The following is a 20,402-nucleotide window of genomic DNA, read 5'->3' as shown; positions in this document are numbered from 1 at the left end:
AGGTCAAGAGGTCGTGAGCTGCATTGTCAGATCCCACAGGAGATTCACCTAATACCGCCTGAGAGAGTCATGTGCCCTATCACTGCCAGTCATAACGAGGACTGCTCATCGTGCTGAAGGGAACATGTTTGTCAGGTCTAGCAGAACAAATATTAATTTAATTTATGCAAATATGCACAAGAGAAGATTCATTTTAATTATTAAAATGAGACAGGTACTCACGCAACAGATTGTTCTGCTGGTGAATCGGCAGTGTCTGACACCACCTCTCTAATTATAAACAGCAGCGCTGCACTTGGATGAAACAAGGGAAGTGGGGAGGAGCCAGATTCCCTGTGGCTGGAGACAGGACCGTCACCACCTTGTATCTCAGGGAAGCATTTTGGTTCGTACCACTTGGCACTATTAACCTAATGAACTGCTGGGTTCAGAAAGTGAAGCAACAGGCTCAGGCTTCATGCTCACAACATGTCTAAATGTTTACTGTGAAATAAGACTTGGGTAGAAGGAACGTCTGCATCTTAGTGCCAAACTAGGGAATTAGAGGTGGGTACACAGTAGGCGACTGACCCGAGTTCTACTCATGACAGTGGGATCAGAGAGTCCAAACACAGCGTTAAAAGGTTCATTTAGCCATGTTTCATTCAGGTGATTACAACTACCTTTGGTTTTGGCTTGCATAGTCAGGGGCAGCCCGGTCTTGGTGCAGTGATAATAGATGTTCTTTGGGTCAACATGTGAAGGGAACGGATGAGTTAAATTCTGGACCTGTCTGAATATGACATGACGAAACTCCATTGCATTTGATGTGGCTTTCATGAAAAAATTACAGGCAGTTCAGGTGTGACATGTAATTTAGTTAAGGTCCCCTCCAGGTCATGTAAAAATTGGTTAGCGACACAGACCCAAACAGATCAAAAGCCTCATCAGTGACTATGGACAACATGTCTGGGTATGATTACATCATACTTTGTTTATGAATCCGATGTGCTACTGTTCCAATTAGAGTGAATCCATTAAACAATGATAATGCTTAGACAAAAATTTTATATTCCTCCGTGTCTCTGCTGTGCTCAGTTGTGTTTGCCAATTAGCATTCAAACGTCATGTCCACCAGCTCCTATCCCACCCATACAGCTGTGGGATCTTTATCAAACTCTTTCTATCAGCGCCACGGAAGCCGACCCACACTGCAAATGTCTTCATTTATAATTGGACCTGGCGTCAGACCTGGGGAGAGGGGGACACTGGTTGGGTGAGAAACTGCAGAGTTACTGCTGATAAAGCCCCAGGTAACAGATGTCCTCGTGAGGTGGACGGCAGTTAGTAATGGGCAAGACTTTTTGTTTTGTTTTGTGCCACATGCAGAAACCTGATTTAGGCCATGTAAAACTATCTGTTTGAAATATTTCACTTCCAAGTAGCTTTATCAGTCTGACAAGAGTTATTAGGAAGTTCTAAACCTATCCTTCAGGTTGGCTTGACTTGTACTGAACAAAGAAGTGAGAGGATGCTGATGTACTACTAGCACTATTTAGCCTAAGAAGAAAGATGTCATGTAGCATGCCTTGTCATTTGGTGGCTATACAACCAATTACATCACAGCAATTAGACGAGGTGACACCTTCATGGTTTGGATGCTGTAATTGTCTTATTTAATTATCTTACCACTTGCACTGATACCGTACACTACCTTTATGGTTTTAGTAGAGTCTGCCTGTGTCACGTGTTTGCTGCAGGAATGTGAGCGTAGTCAACAGTAAAGGACAGAGGCCAGGCATCCAACCATCCCAGGACAGCAGCCCAGATATTTATCACCTCAGCCTTTCCTGGCGAGTCACAGGACAATCTCCAGCCAGACAGTGTGGGAGGAGACGATGGGAGAAACTAAAATTAGCCTTCAGGTTCAGCTCTTGATGCATGAAATGCTTATAAACGTTTGTGTGACGGTTGTGAGGAGCAGATGCAGTAGGACAGGTTGTATCGGTAAAGGCCACACACAAGCAACGTTACTTCAACTCCGTCAAGCTTAATGCGCCTGTTAAAGCCACAGCAGAAACCGCAATAACTGTTAATAAACTAGCAGCTTTGGGAGCATTAATTCCCTCTCCACATAATTGGATAGGACACTGAGGTGGCCGGCTGTATTTTTATGGGACCGCTCTGTCAAGAGTGGAGATTGTCTTCTGAGGCGGAGTGATGGCTGGGTGCGAGGTGACAGTGAATCATAGAAATGAGTCTCCTTAGAACATTATTTGCCATAAATTACGAGGAGAAGCTCTGCTCAAGGTCACCTGTAAAACTGACAGCCTTCAAGTCAGCTCCTCAGCTGTGGCTTCGCCAGGCCGTCCCAGTGTCTGTTCTGTGGCCTCCCAGGCTTTTAAAGTCAAGCCAGTAAAGATATGGTCGGCCTCCCCCCAGACATTTAGAGGACTAATAACTGGCGAGCCAATTACTTGGCAGCTCCTATAAACACTTACAGTATATGGTTGTTGGGGCAGTGTGAGGGTTGTGGTAGTGCCAAATGAATTAGCAACACCACCTACTCTCAAAAAGGGCTGAGTTTGATTAGCCTCACACGGGTTTGCACCAGTTATGTTGGGGATATGCAAGGAGCACAAATTATAATAATTGGATTTATAGCTCCTGAGTGGAGATACCAATTATGTTTATAATTTAGATTTAAAAATTTTGGTTATTAGCTTAAATATATAACTATATGACAAAGGTCTATAGCTTGGTACTGTAAGTGAAACACTTAATTATTATTCATTAATAATTATTAACTGAATTAATAATTAATTTACGGGACACAACCCTGTTACCAGGGCAATAACCAATTTGGAATAGCCAATACAGTCTTAATTGTATTTAAGTTAATTGAAGGATAGGAGATTCGGACCATAGCTGACTCAATTCACCAGTGCTGCAAAACCATATACAAATAATCACAGACAACGAGCAATTAAATTATGAACGCTTTATTAAACAATTAATATTAACTTCAGTGTCAACACTATCTTAAATAACTCAGCAAATCACAACTTAATCTTATGGTGTGTTTGTCTGTATGTACTGCATGTGTATGTGCGTTACCTGAGATAAAAGGGGTGTGTGTGTGTGTGTGTGTGTGTGTGTGTGTGTGTGTGTGTGTGTGTGTGTGTGTGTGAGTGTGTGAGAGAGAGAAGGAAAAAGAAAGGAGGAGGGAGAGCGTGCCCCCCTTTAGGGGCGTGGTGAGATGGCATAGGTGCGCGCGTGTGCCGGTGAGCCCTTTGAATGGAGCGCGCGTGTCTGGCGCTCACAGGGAAAGAAGCGTGTAAAGGAGTGTGAAGTGGGACTAGCGTGAATAAGGCTTGCGATCACACAAACATGTGAGGCTATATTCGGAGATATAGTCACGTGATCGCGGAAGCGTGCAGTGGTTGAAACGTGCGCTTGCCGTGGTCACAGCAGAAACAGAGCAGCTGCACAGTAACACAATAAAGCAATCTTAAAATAGCGAAATCACAGATTACAACACTTCAATGTGCACCTCCTAGATTCACGCAGATCTATAACAGTGTTACAGTCACGTGATCGCGAAAATACACAGTGATCAGATCGTGTGTTCAGGAAAAGAAAACAACACAACAATAAAACTATTACTCATCCCCTAAGAGTTCTACTCTGCTCAGACTTAAAGAATGCCTCTGCCTTACTGCTCAATCCTGGAGAGAAGATCCCGCGTTGCATGCGTGCGTGCTTGCGCTGTTGCAGTGCGGTCCGGTCCAGTGGTGCGTCGCGGTGATTGGGTTGTGATTAGCTGAGGCGGCAGCGGGTGAGGCGGTTAAGCTGGCGGTTTCCTGCCGGGTGGCTGGAGGTAGATGGGTGATCAGGCCCGTTCTCTGTGAAGGTGTCCACGTTGGTTCAGCTGCTGGCTGCGGTGGAGGCTCCAGGTGTGCCGGGGGCAGAGGGAAGCTCCAGGTGGATGGAGGTGATGGAGGGGACGAGGAAAGCAAAGGTTGCTCGATCCTGGTGAGAAGGTCCGTCGTTTGTCGTAGAGACAACAAGGGTCTTTGGTCACGGCAGCTTTTATAACCGTGTTTTCGGTCACGCCCATCCTATAGTTTGGTCCAATCAGGATGGCTGACGAGTTTCTCCACCGTTTGTCGGTTGTATCAACAGGGAGTTTGGACGTCTCAGCGAGGTTGCCAGGTATGGTTCTCCAGCCTGGCGCCTGGTTTTGGCACTCTTTGTTCTCACTCACTACTATCAGGATGAAGACATTACATGCAGGCCGCAGTACCTCCTTTGTTTGAGTATGTGGGAGCTTAATAATAATTCAGTTAACAGATTATACACGAGGTCCCCCAACATGGTTGAACCCTTGGGATCTGTCTGCACTTGTGTAGAACCTGGTGGAAGGCCTCTTACAAGCTCACAGACCGTCTACTGAAAGGTGTAGCAAAGACGCATAACTTGAATCTAAATGCAGATTAGAGAAAATTGGCCAAGACTGACGGAGTCATCAACATGTCAGCATCTTCACTGACAACTACATAATATCAGCATTATTCTAATTGGTGATTAAGTGAAACCATAGAAACAGCTCTGCCAAACCAATCAGTAAAGATCCACTGGAGTTTTACAAGCTCCCTGTACAAGCTGCTCCTATTATCAGGTGCAACACCAGTGATCTGAGCCTGATTCAACCCTGATCATGCAATCTGAGAATGGGGAGCAGAGAATATGAGCCGTGCTTAACAAAGACGAGTCCATCATCAACACAGTTTAACATCTATCTGTATCTACTGCATTTGCTACTGTATTTGCAAGTTTAGACACATACTGTCAAAGACACTGAATGACTGATTAAAATAGCCTTCTACTTCCGCTTCTTGAGGAGTGCAGACGTGTTTTCTGTCTGCTCCCACTCTGCTTGCAGTGTCCTTGTCTTCTCTTTTTCTGAGCACCCTGATCTGCTATTCTGGAATAACATTTTTGAACATGGAGCTAATCAACTGGTCACTCAGCGAATTGGACAAAATGTTTTCACAAAGGAAAGAATCTCCGGGAGAACCACTCTGCCCCTCGGGGACTTTTGCCTTCGGCTACGTGCGGGACGCGTGGGATTCCTGGTGCCCCGTGTGTCTGGAGCCTCTGTCCATCGAGGATGCAGAGGATCTATTCATATTTTGGACTTGATAACAGGGCTACTCATGATTGGCTTTGGTGGTGCCCTGCTTTATCGGAAGATTGGAAAGATTGGAAAATCTGCGGCCGGCTCATTGGCGTGTCCTCCGGCGGTGGAGCTACAAACGCCGATGGGGGCCATGGTTACTCGGCTGACTGAATTACATCAGAGGATGGCCCGGATTGAAGGACTGACAATTAACAGCCCATAGGTGTGAGTGTGTGTGTAGCCATGCAATGGATTAGTGACCTGTTCAGGGTGTACCCCGCCGCCTGCCCTCAGTAAGCTGAGATAGGCTCCAGACCCCCTGCGACCCCACATGGGAACAAGCAGTAGAAAATGAATAGATCTAATCGCCTGCTATGTCCAACGCCACTGTTAAAGTATGTTGGCCCAGATAGTCTGTCAGAGGAGGTTGATGTGTGTTAACACCAGGCTTTTTCTGCTTCGTTCCTCAACCTGCAGTTCTAGTACAGTCGTTCCCATCACCACCAGCTGCCATGACTTGAAGTTGCATGGCAGGCTTTTCATCGAGGACTAAACACCACCACTTTCCAGCTCCTCATGTCTCCACACTGACAGCTGTGGTGTGTGAGCCAGAGATAGGGACGCTCCACACGTCCACGTAATAATCCATTGCGCTGCCTGGCTTACACATTTCACGCTTCATTCATGCTAATGATCTTGGCTGATGCAATTTTTAAGACGTAGATACAAAACAACAAGCAAAAGCTTTTCTCTCTTTCTCAAGTCAGTTCTCAAATGTTTGGTAAGAAAAACATGTAAATAGTCACTGTTAAAAGGTGTAGATGCAAGGTACAGTGGATGAATAATGAGCATGAGCTGGTGTAAAATGCTGAGTCCTGTGCCTGGTAAAGGGTCTGTGAGAGCTTCCCATTTTACTGTAGTAAATGAATCCAAGCCTGAAGAAGCTATGAATGTTATGCTATGAAGGAAAAAATCCTGGCTGAACTGATGCCATTCGCAGTAACAACAGATGTTTTATCCTGCCTGGATTTGGAACAATGATTCGTCTGTTTTGGTTTTCCTCCTCTACATTCACTGTTAACTGCTCAGCACATCTTTGAAGACAACCCAGACTAGATACAACCAGTGTCCTCACTCCCTTCCTGCTGTGACAGATGTGAAGGCTTTTAAAGATACTCCAAGTGTTCCTTAGCAATAAGGGAGTCCGCCTGCCCACATGACTGCTTGGCTCCTGTGGCAGCTGGAGATGCCAGTCACCCATCACCAAGGTAACAGTGGCCTGCCAGGCTCCAGCAGCTGCTTATGTTTCCTGACATTTAGCCCCTTTTAGGCTCAATAGACTTGAGATGCCACTAGAGCCTTTTGTGTTTGCCTAAAGATAGATGAGCGGCATCTTGAAGTGGGTCCTCAACACTGGTTTGCTAACTTTTTGGTAATGAGTGTAAAAACAAACTTTACTTTGTTCTCATGCTAACAACTGCACAAAACTGCAGTAATTTGTCATTTCATCTCTGGAATTAGAAAACCAAGGCAGACCAAGGCAACACTTCATATTTAATACTGTAACTCCATAACAAAGAGGGCTGAAATACACAACCACCTGGTGTAGAACTGAAATCAGTCAGTAGACATTGAATGTACATACATTAGTGAAACAAACAGCAGGAGACCAGTGTGTTGGTAGGTCAAGAGTCAAAAGGGTCACAGTTTCAGTTGATGCCTTGCTTCCCTGAAAGTGGGTGAAGTTTAGTGGACTGATTATATGTATAGAGGAAGTAAGAAGTAGAAGTAAGAATAAAATAGAACAAGCAGTTAAGTCAGCAAAGTGATGATTAAGAGTGAATGTTAATGTTGAACGTGATACAATACATCATATTACATACCATGATTAGTATTAGCTAATTAGAGGTCATCTACGGGTTGGACTTATGATCGGAATGCTGGCATAGAAACACAGAAAATCTGTCAAATGACATGAGGAAGGCATGGAGCTAAAATACACAGAAAGAGTTTTATTGTCAGGTCCTGTAGAGTCCCGTTTGACCGTGGAAGCCAGTTGCAGTACAAAGAGCATTGTAGCACTCCAGTTTCATTTTTCAGCTGCCTATTACAATGACATTGTAAAGCATCAGGAAAACACAGGCACTGCATAATTTCAAAGAGAATATTTTTACTGTTTTGAGGCAGACTTGCTGTATCCTGTAGCTCTGAGCCTCCGGGGATGCCAATTAGCTTGTTTTTTTTGTCTTTGATCATCTGAGCTGCGATGGTGCAACATTGTCCTGCACTCAGGTGGATGATTTTATCTCCTTTACCTGGCTGAAACTAAAAGATCTGTTCTGTTCTGTCCATGTGATGCACTGAAGCATCACCGATAAAGCACAATCCAGTTTTATAAACGATCAAGCATACATTTGAGTTTGATTACGTTTATCAAACTAAAGTTTAGGGTACACTCAAGGCCAGGCCTCAACGCCAGGAGCCTCACTTGATATTCCTGATGGAAAAAAGAGCCTTCTCACAGTAGCGTTTACCAGTACAGGCATTAGGGCTTAATGGGTCCTGTAGTCCTGTTGGCAGGTGCCAGGCAAAACCAAAGCCACTGGTGAAGCTTTGCATTTCATGTCACAGAATCAGAGTCATCAGAACAGCTAGCATTGACTGAAGCCTGGCCTCCTCTAAGTTCTGCAAATGGTGTCCTTTCAAATCCTGTGAGCAAAAGTGTGAGAAACTAGTTTGAACCTAAAACAGTAATTTTTTCACCTAGAGGATGATGAATAAACCTGTGAGCTCCCTGATGTGGTGTTATGACAGAAAGTTTAGTAAAGCATGAAGAACTCATTAATAAGAAAAGCTTTGCTGGGTTGACAAATAATGTGGAGAGCATCAGCTCGAGGCCCGTAGTAAATCACATCAACATAAGCAATCACACGTCGATTGAATGGAGCAGAGGAAGACTGTGGCTCCTGCAGCTTTAAGTGCAGACAGTTCTATTGCACTACATGATGTGACAACCGCGAGCATACGCAGACATGATGTAATTGCCAGAAACCTCAAAGACTCTATTAAGATTATTATTAAAGATTATTTGGAGAAATGAAACGATTGAAACCACATTTCTACTTCTGTTTTTACAGTAAGGCTGTGGAATCTGATGGGTGAAGAGTCTCTACAGTAAGTGATCTACACCTGTAGACCATGTAGCTGTAACTGGACTGGACCTGATGAACCAATCAACAAATAACATAAAAAATGAATCATTATAAACTGGGTATGAAGGTGGTGTAGCTGGTTATGACTAAGCCAGTCTGGAAGTCACTCACTCGTGCACGCCCACTAAAAGGCTTGAAAAGCTAAGACATAAAATACTCGTTTTCTTGAAGTGTAAAGTCATTATTGTGAACATTGTCCACTCAGCTCTTCTCAATATGGGGCAACAACTAATTCAGCACCATGGACACATCGTGGTTCTTTTGACCACAGGAACGTTGCGAGAGAATGAAGCGTATGTACTATATGTTGGGACTCATGCCATTAACCTCTTATTGATCACATAGATATGAAAAAGTTACTCACAAAGTAAAAAAAAGGATAGTAGTAGACGTATGCTTGTTCTCCTGGCACTGTTTGCATAAATACTGTCAATGACTCTGCTCTCATCAGCTAGAGGTGGAGGGGAAAGCAGATTAATACACCTGTCATACATACTGCAGGCATACAGCTCAGTGAGGCACCTCAGCAGCCTGCCCATGAACCAAACTCAACTGTACCTTTCCTCATCTCAACAGAAACTCAGGGAAAGGGATGGTCAGACACCAACAACAAACCCTTTAGGGCTTGTCCCTCTGATGCTTACGTCTCCTCTCATGGCTGGTTTAAGCTGCATCCTCAAAAGTAGCCTGAGACAAGGAATGCAGATGATGCAGTACGACACATTAGTGAGGTCACATGTCCTTTGTTATGTGGAGCGTGAAGGTGTCAGCCTCCCTGGACAGTAGTCAGATCACTGGGGTTGAAGACCACTGGGGCTCGAAGCTACCACTGTGGAACATGTCCATCATTATATACATGAGGAATATGCTACAGTATAAAGTGGTGCAGCTAATGGACAGCTGTGTCTCGACAGCTATCCCTGGAATTGATTCTTCGCTGAACATGAGATCAGATGACATTTCATCAGCTCTGGGTGTGAACACACCAATCCAGATGTTAGTGAGCAATTTATTGAATGCACTCATTTTACACAAATGGTCAACTGAATCAATGCATTGACACGGATAAACTTTGTTAAACCATCTGTTGGTGTAGGAAATTAAACTAAGGCAACTTGGGGAAACTCTGCAGAGCTTCATTAGAGGCATGAACTGTCATACAGCTAATGTACCCATGACATTCAGGGGTTAAAGTCTGACAAAGGCTCAATTGTGATGTCGAAAGCATGATCACTGAACATGTGATCGTGTTGACCACAGAGCAGTGGGAAAGCTGTGGGGAGCAGCAAACAGAGGAAAAATGTTCCCTCCCCTAAAGTAAAATGATTTGACGCACACCAGATTGAGTTTAAAGTCAAAGTCCCCAGGATCTTAATCCAAATGAGCCTCTTTGGGACAGGCTGAACACCTACAGGATACCACAGAACACCCACAAGGTTCGCAGAGGTCAAGGCCGTTCAGCATCAGGCAGCTGAAACAGCTGATCGTTGTTCAGTTGATTGAAAAGACATATGTCTGAGGAGACTCGCACCAAGATCAACAAAAGAATAAACATTGGATCAGTGAAAGTGAGCTTTGGTCTGATATGAGACTCAAGCCCTGCATCACCTGCAATGCTCCAAAGCAGTCAACATGACGACTGCAGCTGTCTCTAGGCCTGCCACCCACCTGCTTAAGCTTAGCTTAAGAATTCAGTTTCTGTGGTTGGAAACCTTTTCCTGTGATTGATGTTGCCTGGAACCAGAATTTCACTTGTGAAATTAGGTCAAACACTGAGAGTTTCTGTTAAAGCGAGTCAGACCATCATCTCTACTGCAGCTGAGCTCAGGGTTAGAATGGATCTATTTTTATGCATTGAAGGCACTTGTGCATGGGATCAGTTGAGTCAATTTCTATTCAGCCTGATGACCACTAAAGCCCAAGATGCTCATTTATAGACATACTGATCAGTATGTTGCTGGTGTTTCAGACATCTCCATCCCAGCTTCATATTCTCCTTTACTATGTCCTTACTGAGCAAGCGTTGCACTCATCTCTATCATACTTACTGTACAGTATGATGCTGCAGCAGTACCTACTGTAGTCTGGGAAAATGCTTTAATGGCCCTCAAGTCATTTGGTTCCAACAAACCTAAAGAACTGGTACATTTCAATGTCCCTGCTTCAACTTCCACCAACCATTCACTACCAGAATGTCTAGAGAAGCAAACTAGGAACCGAGACACAGAATGAATGTTATGAGTCAGACGAATGGTTATGCTTTAGAAGGGGCAGTAACAGGTCATCATCTATATGACACATATTGGACAGTTCATGACTGCCAATGTCAAACAAGAGGGACCAATCCATTATAGCTTTTGGCTTCCACTCACAGGAGAAGGTCACAAGCAGCAGCAGAAAATCAGTAAATCTTTTTCTTTTACATGACTAATACTCATCCTTGTTTGTGATTAATTTAGTTAAATAGTTTCTTTGCCATATCCAAATATGTGTTACTACAATAAAGATTTAAACTTACTTACAGCCTTTTTCAGTTGTTCAGTATTTCTACGTCCCTCTTAGATCTGCAAAGGAAGTGGAGTATTGTACCTGCAAAACACCCAGCAGGCACATTCATGTAAGAGATGCATGTGTATAAAGATGTCTTAAGGCATTTTTATGTGAGAATTATGAACAAGGCGATTAAGCCAGATGTCTGTGCTGAAGGAGCAAAGGTGAAGCAAAGGCCCATGTGCAGGTGGGAGAAAAAGTGAAAGGGGAGACTCAGCACAACAGTGCTGAGAAATGACCTGGCTCTTTCTCCCTCAGCACTTTCTGCAGCCTTAAAAAACATCCTCTATGCAACTAGCATTCCCATGAGGAGCATCATCCTGACAGGGTCTCCAGGTGAACAACACAAGCTCAAACAAACCAGCTCCCAGTTTATTGGGTCGATTGAGGCTAATACACAATACATCTACAGTATCTCCCTCTGTTTTCCCCAAGGTCGATGTAGCAGAGCCAGAGGCAGGCGCGACAGTGGATGTGTAGATAACAGCATCTAGGTTACGTCCCTACAGAAGCGCTGCACACATCTCCAACTCATGCTAACCTGTGACAAACACTCTTGATGTTTTGTATGTGATTGTGGAGATGAGGTCAAGTCCTAAGGGGACACAAAGCATTTCTCCATTCAGACTAGTAACAAGTTTGATAACATTGTTTGATGCATGTTGTTGTTGTTGAGGAGTTTTGATTAAAAGTGACATTTTGTTTATGGAATTTCACAGCTTTTTACTGGAATCCAACCAGAACCAGACGCAATTCTGAAAAAGGACTTTTTATAATATTAATACCATATGTATATGTGTCTGTGTCAGTCCATCTGTGAACAACACATCACATACATGTACCATAGACTTAAAGAAGGAGTGTTTACCAGCAGTTGGTTATAATAAAAAAATGTAATACTATGTGATTATAATTATATCATTCTTAGGGTAAGCCTTTACAAGCTGCCTGCTCTCAGGTTTGAATAATGCTGCTGTGCACCGAGTAAATATTAAAAACAAGACTAACTCTCATAGTGTTGCTACAAATAGCTGTAAGCTTATGATAGCAGACAAGAAAGTGACAAAACAGTGTAAGCTCAGCTCAGTCACAGTAGAACACATTAAATATTAATAGACTTTTCCTATTTTGACTGGATAATATTTCCAGGCTTTCAGCCTTTATAGTCTTTGACACGTTCTTTATTCAATCCCTTTGAGCATTTAAATCTGACCTGAATGCAGAATTGCAATACGCCTGATGGACCTGCCTCCTTTGGCAACACCGAATAAATGCACATCTGCCTCAATCACCAGGTAAATATACAGTAGGAAGACGATCATACAAACATTCACAGTAGTGGGAAGCAAACTGCAGTTCATTCATATTTTAAACTAAAACATTCCCCTGCATTCACCTGTAAACTGGAACAAATCCTACAAGTATATATTAACCAAGAAACCATAGCAACACAGACAACAAGCTGAGATTACTAATTCTATCAGATGGACCTCTTCACATGTTCAGGCCCATGAGCCTGAAGGGTTCAAGAGATTCTACTATCTGAGTCTGAGTCCACTTTATTCCCACTCAGTTCTGTTACATTGTCCTTTGTCACATACAGTAATTAATGGGCAATAAAGACCCCTCGGACCTCCTCTACTCTCCATCTCCCACCTCACACTCCCACCAGACCATAGAAAAATGAAAACACTATAAATTAAAAAAGCTAATTTCTCTAAATGATTATCCTGCCACTTGTGTAGCAGTATTTTATCTTAGTATCAATTTAAAGAAAACATGAATCTCCTCTGGTGACAGAGGTCAATAAAGCATCAAACTACTGCACAGTGCTTGTTTACTGCTGTGCATGTGGAGGCCATCTGGCTCCAGTTTTTCCTCCAGTTGCATACAGTTGGACTTTAACAGGCTTCTGCCTAAGGTAATAGATACAGCCATAGGTCATCACATTTAATAGTATGACTCATCATTACCACTTGGGAGCAAGGATCAATCAGGGATAAGTGAAAAGAATACTTGAAAACAAGCCTGTGCTAGAGACTAAGTGCTCCATCAGACAAAGCAGGGTCATAACTCAGAGCTGGCGCAGAAAGAAGCTGCTGCTGGGCTCAAATTACTGCTAATCAGCTTCACTCTTCACAGACAGGTTGCCACAGTCCGTGTGGTTGCACATCTGACCATGTTACCACAATGCCCATATGTTCACTTTGAATAATACCATAAAACATATCTAGATCCAGTTTATGCTAGAACAGACAGACACAAGGTTAAAGCCAGGACCTATCCATATTGTGTCATCACTGCATCCTTTTTGTGGCCACACAGACACAGCTCCAATGCAGATGGTGGTAGACGCAGACCTAAACAACATTATTATTATTCTCACTATGAAGCTGCTGGGCTGCCATTCACCACCTCTCACTAACGTAATTTCCTTGGGTGAACAATACTGCAAACATGAAAGTCTAGGTTTTGTTCACTGCTAAACACAAGGCCAGGGTGCACATCTCGGCAATAACACAAGTTTTCATGAGCATTTACAGGTATATTGTTACTGGGAAACAGATGTTCCTGAAGTGGCTGCATGATTGATTAATGTAAAAAAAAATGAGGTAAAAAGTTAAATCAGAGCCATGCACTTTGTCAAAGATGCTATTTAAAATAAAAGCTGAAATACGTGTGTTGTGAATAGTTAATCAAATCAATTTATTTTACAAGTTTATCTCATAAGTATTTAATAGATTATCGCTAATAGTAACAAAGTGAACAATCACTGGTGACGGCTGTAGCATTCATAAGATTAAAAAACAACAAATGCAATAATGAATGACTACGCATTACTTTCACCTGCATTTGTTTGCTTCCTGAACCACTGTCTTTGAGTGGAAGTGTGATGCTGTTTGAGACAGTTTGTCCTAATACAACCATGACCAAAATGGCTCATATATGTCTAAAATGCATTTATGGAGTATCAGGATGAGAATCACACTTCTACCTGCTACCTCGTGCAAGAAAGACCAGCGCTGATAACTGAGGCCTGTGTATTTGATGCTGACCTCTGCAGTCCAGATTTTCTCATCCAGAACCCAACTAGAGTACAAACGCATCAGCTGTAGACCTGCAACCCAGATTCTCAGGACGCATTTCTGGATGTTCTGGAGTTATGGATGGTTCAGCTCAACCGCCGGTCCATAGCAAACAAGACATTCATCCTTAGTGTCTTAGTTACTAAAAAGCACTAGGTCATGGCCAGGAGGTTGATTTATACATATCTAAACTCAGAAAATTAATTTATATATGATCAGCATACTTTTGTTCCTTCTTATGTTAACATTTTAATAAACACTAAATCAGGTTTCTAACAGGAACCAGTAGCAGAACCCACATTACTCGAGGTTTCTGTTCTAGAGGGTCACATTTATTTTAATTTTAAAATCCTCATGCTCACTCATTGAGCTCTTTATAGTCAAACTCCAATATACATGTATACGTCTAACCTATTGATCCCTTACTGCTCTACGAGCCACTGTGAAGACTGAGCCGAAACTTTTAAACAGCAGCTTCTGTGTAAACAAGCTTTTACTTTTGACTGAGATTTACTGACTCAGGACATGAGAGGACCTGGAGAAAACCCGCACAGACATGGGGAGAACTTTCAAACCACACAGAATGGCACCTAAGCGTCCCAGAACCAGAACAAGAACCTTCTTGTCATAAGGCAATGGTACCCACTTTGATTTACAGTACAAAAACAATTTTGCTCTTATATTCACTAATAACTTGTTGATTTTACAAGCTGACTATTACTAAATCAGCTTGTGAGAGGCTACGTTTTAAATATGTGTTCTTTAACTCTGGGCTTGCTTCTTACTTCTGCTGGCTTGACACTTTTTCAACTTCCTGAAATTGTTAAAGCTATGTGTTAACATTCAAAATAGCCTCAGCAACTTGTACAGTGGAGGAGAAATGGGTCGGCCAACAGCCCAAGTCCGCCAATGCTGCTAAATATGTCAGGCCCATTGTTTGTGTCCCAAGTGGAGAATTTTTTTTAATCTTTAAAATGTACTGTGCTGCAAGAGCCCGTTCACAGCACTGCAGGGGATGCAACGCTCTGCCAAAGGCATCAGTTGCCATGGTAACTCTGACAGCACCTCCCTATAAAATCTTTAATTGATAGCGATAGATACTGTAGCTGCAGAGAATTAAGCATCACACCCAGCTCACTGGTACTATGGGCGATATACATGTGAGGCTAACCCAGAAGGCAGATACAGGCACATTCTGTGGGGAATGACATCTAAATTTTGTGTCGTTTTTAGTTTTGAATTAGTTCTTTGGTTTTATCCTCATGCTGTATTTTTTTCAGCAGGAAATAAAAGTTACATTTCAGTTTTCCTCCCATCATTTCTGAAGTGGCTTAAGGGAAAACATTTCTCCCCAACTGAAAAACCTGCCTATAACTAGAGATATCTTATTACTCTGCAGAAATTACTCAAAGTGAATCAGTTTGCTGTTCAAAATATAATTATGAATGATTTCATGGGGCAGCGTAATGTCCACACATGTCAATAAAGCTGGAGTGCTAAGTCTTTTTTATGGCTGTGTTTCAGCAGCAGCAGCTAATGCTGAGACAGAAAGTATTGAGCCATGACGCAACACAAGCCAATGTTGGAAAAGGAAATGATGCCTCTGTCTCACGATGTGTTTGTCTATAGACAGCTGTGTCAGAGACAACAGCTTCTTATTCACATGGATGGAAACAAGCTGCTGCTGACAGAGCATTGGGTAAAGTATTAGATACCTTAACTTGTTCTATGACTGGAAAGGATCTGGAATAGTGAGTTAGACATATAATGTTTGTGAAAGTGAAGCCAAGAGATCCAGAACTAAAGTAAATGATTTGGTGCCTGGTCATATAATTAACTGGCTTAAAAATAAGTTACATAGCAAATACAGAAGCTGTACAGTATGTCTGTGGATTAATTTCAGAAGCCAGTAGAAGTTCAATCAGACGCTTTAAAATGCAAGAACTGCAGGGCGAGGCATTACTTTCATTATTCATCTTACCCCATGCAGCTGCATCCTCTGTGAACATCACTAGACCATCTCTTGAAATAAGCCTCATGCAACCCTCCTCTCATTTACAAGCTCTAAAGTCTTTTGCCTTGAACATGGATGCTACAGAGACTCGTCAGTACCTGAGGGTTCGCTTAGATTCAGACCACAGGCCTGTCAGGTTCTTGTGGCTCATGGGAGCAGCTCAGATTTGAATTTTCATGTTCTTTATGCAAAATCTGTAAATGTTTCAGAAGGTGAACAGATACACAAAATTAATGAGCAGAAACCTTGACAAGCCGCCCGAGAAGAACCATCACACAATATTCTTTTGTTTTGTCAATATTAACTAGTTATGTAAGTCCTGATTGAAGCCTTTATTCTCATCATCAAAGAACTTCTGTATGCGTATAAGGCTGTGCAATGCACCGTCCTTCAGACACTCATCGTCACAGACCTCCTCAGATTATCAATCAAACACACTTGATCAAAGCCTGGAGGAAGGGATGCCAGGGAAAAGTCGACCAGTCTGTGAATAATGATCAGAGTCACCTTAGTCATACATCACTGTCCCAGAGATGATGACTGGGACGAGGGAGAGCTGACAAATTCCTGCCCCCCCCCCACTGTCACGCTTACGAGTAAAAGTAGAAATGAATCCAGGTTGTAGCCGCCCAAATAAAACCTCTTTTTACATGTAGTTGAAGTGACGACAAAAAGCTGCAGGGCTTCACTGCCTGTTGCTCACTAAAAGGAAGTAGGAGCCAAGGTCATGTTCATACAGTAGGTGGACTTTCGCTTGCATATTACATTCATTCAATTAGTTTTTCAATTAGTTACGTGTGTGAAATAAAAAAAAGAGCTTGAATAGTGGGGAGCAGCTGAATTAATGCACTGAAATTAGTGAAACCTCTAGACTAAACTCCTCGTCTCTCGGTTTCATCTTCTGCCCCATTTGTTACTCTCAGAAGGTCAAAAGAGAGCATCCAGGTCCTTCCTCAATGTCCGTTCCTGTCCTGCTCACAGGAGTCATGATGAATGGGACGATATGCTTTTATGAACTCAGAGCTGAAATGAGACCTTCAGGAACACGCTGACTGCTGTGGCTTTTGATGAGGTCAACAAACTGTGACGTACAGGCATCATTCTAAGGTGAGGCAGGAGTTGATTCAAGAGAAAGAAAACTAACTACAAGTTAATATAATCTTAGTGATAAGTGCAGGTTAGGAGCCATAGCACACAGAGCTATTAGGCTGCCCATGTCAGGCACCTAAACAGCACCAACACAGAATAGAAATCACATTACAGAATAGAGAGTTTCCACATTTTCCCTCAGACAGAAACCTGATACCGACACTAACCTTCACACTTGACTGTGAACGGACAGGACACAGAGTCAAAACACAGATAACAGATTCAGTGGGTGGACAGTGACGCCAAGCTTTTATGTGACGTCCATCATGTTTTATATATTTTTTACATGCACCTGCAGGAAGGCTTACTGACACATTGGCAAAGCACAGATGTGGAGAGTTTCACCAAAGCCAAATTAACTGCAAACGTAAGTGGAAGTACACTGTGCAGCCACATGAGCAGGAACATTTTGATCACAAAAGAAGATGACTTACACACAGCAGTGCCAAAACCATTCCAAATTCAGGTAACCAACCATATCACACTTATTAAGAACAAGGGATTCAAGCAACCCTCTTTACAAGTATTACTATTACCACTAGTTTTGTCACAGCTATACTGTAGCTGCCACCCAGTAAACAGGGAGCAGCAGGATGAAGAGAAACAGACAGACCTAAAAAGACAAGGACTGTGCAGAACAGTGGCGTCATGCGTTATGAGTGGCGTTATGAAGTTTAAAGATAGTTCTCTCGTACAGTTCACAATATGGGCAAACAAAACAGAGAGCCATGCTATGCTTATACAAAATAGGCTTAGTCCTTTCAACTAAACTAAACTCTGGGAGTGACTTTACCTGCTCGGCATCTTCCCTCGGGACACGGCGGCTACCCTTACAGCATGTCCACATTGCTCTTGGAGAATAAAGAGACAAGACGGCTCCGTCTCGAATGCTTTGCCCGGTGTGCACCGTGCGCACCGGAGCAGTCAGGTGCGTGCGGACCCGCAGATTATGCGGTTGGATTTCTCATTCTTCGGAAGCCCGTCGGAAGTCAGCGTTATCGGAGCGAATCAGTGCAGCGGTACAGACTCGCACAGCTCGCTACCCCTCTGCTGACTGGAGGAGGCTGCACGGACAGAGCCGGGGCGTGTTCCAAGAGGAGGACGTGGGGGGGCTGTGCTACACAACTCACTGGGAAGCGCTAGAAGTTTGTGAGAGCTACCAGTGATTCATAGTCTTCTGACACATAAAAAGCTGTAGGAATGTCGTTGCAAATTATATGCTATAAATATTGTGATCACCACATAAACCTAAAAGATGTCAGGATTCAAATGTAAAAGGCTTAATTCATTAGTCACAAATAGAATGTTGGCTCCTTCTCACAGCTACAGTACATGTTAAAAAGGAACAAACCATCACCAGAAAAGAAACGTACCACCAGTTAATATTGAAGTAAAAAACAAAACAAAAGCAAAATCAGAAGAGAAACAGCCTCCCTGAATAAGTCATAGAACCTGGACCTTCGATCAGTTGAGGTCAGTCGCCTTTCTGTAGGAGACTGTTTGGAATTTGAAGATGACTGTAAGCCTGGAAATGCAGGGTGTTGCTTACTGTAGGAAGCAGTTATGATGCAGGAGGAGGATTGGTGGTGTTAGTTAAAAACAAAGAGAATTCACTCTGAGGAAAAAGAACCAAAGGTATTTTTATAATGGAATTTAGAGCAAGAAAAGATGATGATAGATGAAAAATGTTTCACACATGTGGGGACACTCCTGGGGAAACCATTTGTAACATGAAGGAACAAAGATGTGAGGACAGCTGTTAGACACTATGAATTCCTGCCACCTTAGCCTGACAATTGTGTTTTATGAGTCGCTCAGACCTGTTGAACTAAACACAAGTTAATGCTTGAGTCGGTATAAAGCACCAGAGTGTGAGTCAACAGTACTGCAGCTAGTAGCTACATCCGTCTGGCTAAGCAGAATCCTGTTTTTCTTCCCACACTTCGCTAACACAGGCTATTCTGCTGCCAGATGTTGTTCATCCACCCCACAGCAGACTGAAGACGGGTGTGAGGTGGAACACAGTAGATATGCGTACAGTTACTGTGCAGTTATCCAACTCTACACTGAAATGACACTTTTGGACAGGTTTTGGCTGGTTTAATGCAGCACTTCTTTCAGATCAGACAGATTGTGTTATGCTTTCACAGTGAGGAATGAGGCTCATAAATTATTCACCTGATCCAGCTTTGATGTGTAAATGCTGAGCTTACAGCAGCACTAGCAGTTAAGCGTTTTAATAGATACACTGGAGCTGATTGTGCCATTCTCTAATGCATCACATTAAATCAAAGTGTGTCAAACACAATTATGAAAATGACTGAAGTTGAATAAGAATGTGTGAAAAGTCATAAACCACAACACTGTCATAAATTTGCACACAGATATCGTGTGGGCCCTTAAACGTTTAATGTGCTACAATTATCATACTGGCCATTAGTGATATTAGAGTGAAGCTTCAGTGATGGCAGGGATCATGATTGGAGCCATAATTTAGCAGGATAACTCCTGTCACTTTAATATAGCCATTGACACTAGGAATACATGCCATTACCAAATACTGCTGTATAATATATGAGCACATTAGTGAAGATATATCTCCAATATTTCATTTCCTCGCTATACCTTCTTCATTTGCTTCAACTACTGTAAAACCTGCTGCACTGTCAAGGTTGAGACGATGTGAATCGAGTGACACGAATATGGCCGTGCTCCTATTTTTGTTTGCCGTGGAGATGTGGTCTGGGGGTTAATCCTCTCAGAACGAGACGAAGAAATCCACTTTCCATGGGGGCTGCTGTGTGTACTGCAGTGTGCACCTGAGTGTGTGTGTGTGTGCGTGTGTGGTGTAATCACCCTGAGAGGGGCCCATTAATCCAGCAGCTGGGGGTCGACGCTTTGATCTTTGGATGAGTGGCTCTACAGCGAAGCTCTCAAGCTTCTATGCTAAGAATCAGAGGAGAAATGGGTTAACAGCGCATCTTCACTCAAGAGGCCTGTCTGGCGCATACACGCTGCTCAGATTTGGTGCTCATTTCAAGTGAGTGGTGCAATTTCCAATAAGGCCCCCCACCAGTTTTGGCCTCTTCAAACAACCTGTATGAAGAACCAGGAACCAACCAGACATGCAAATCTACAATATGAGGCTAGAAGCAACAGAGCCCATTAAAGAAGTAGGTACGTTCCTTTTTACACTGACAACAACAGGATTATTTTATTTTATCAACCTG

At 42.9% G+C, this 20,402-nt stretch overlaps 1 protein-coding gene across 3 annotated transcripts in view; it reads right to left on the bottom strand.

Annotated features, from left to right (window-relative positions):
• The window catches only part of LOC114849748 (heparan sulfate glucosamine 3-O-sulfotransferase 5), a 50,233-nt gene extending 31,981 nt beyond the window's left edge, over positions 1 to 18,252 (bottom strand). For 2 of the 3 annotated variants that reach the window (XM_029141463.3, XM_029141464.3), the window contains exon 1: positions 17,966 to 18,252. The gene's annotated coding sequence lies outside the window, so the exon portion shown is untranslated. Of the gene's footprint in view, positions 1 to 10,895; positions 10,963 to 17,965 lie in introns of all 3 variants that reach the window. The other variant, XM_055506288.1, reaches the window with a different exon arrangement.
• Positions 18,253 to 20,402: the final 2,150 nt, after the last annotated feature.

This window comes from Betta splendens, chromosome 24 (assembly GCF_900634795.4).
Source record: "Betta splendens chromosome 24, fBetSpl5.4, whole genome shotgun sequence".
Taxonomy (NCBI): domain Eukaryota; kingdom Metazoa; phylum Chordata; class Actinopteri; order Anabantiformes; family Osphronemidae; genus Betta; species Betta splendens.
Note: the sequence above shows the minus strand (reverse complement) of the source record. Positions and strands in the feature narration are given on the sequence as shown.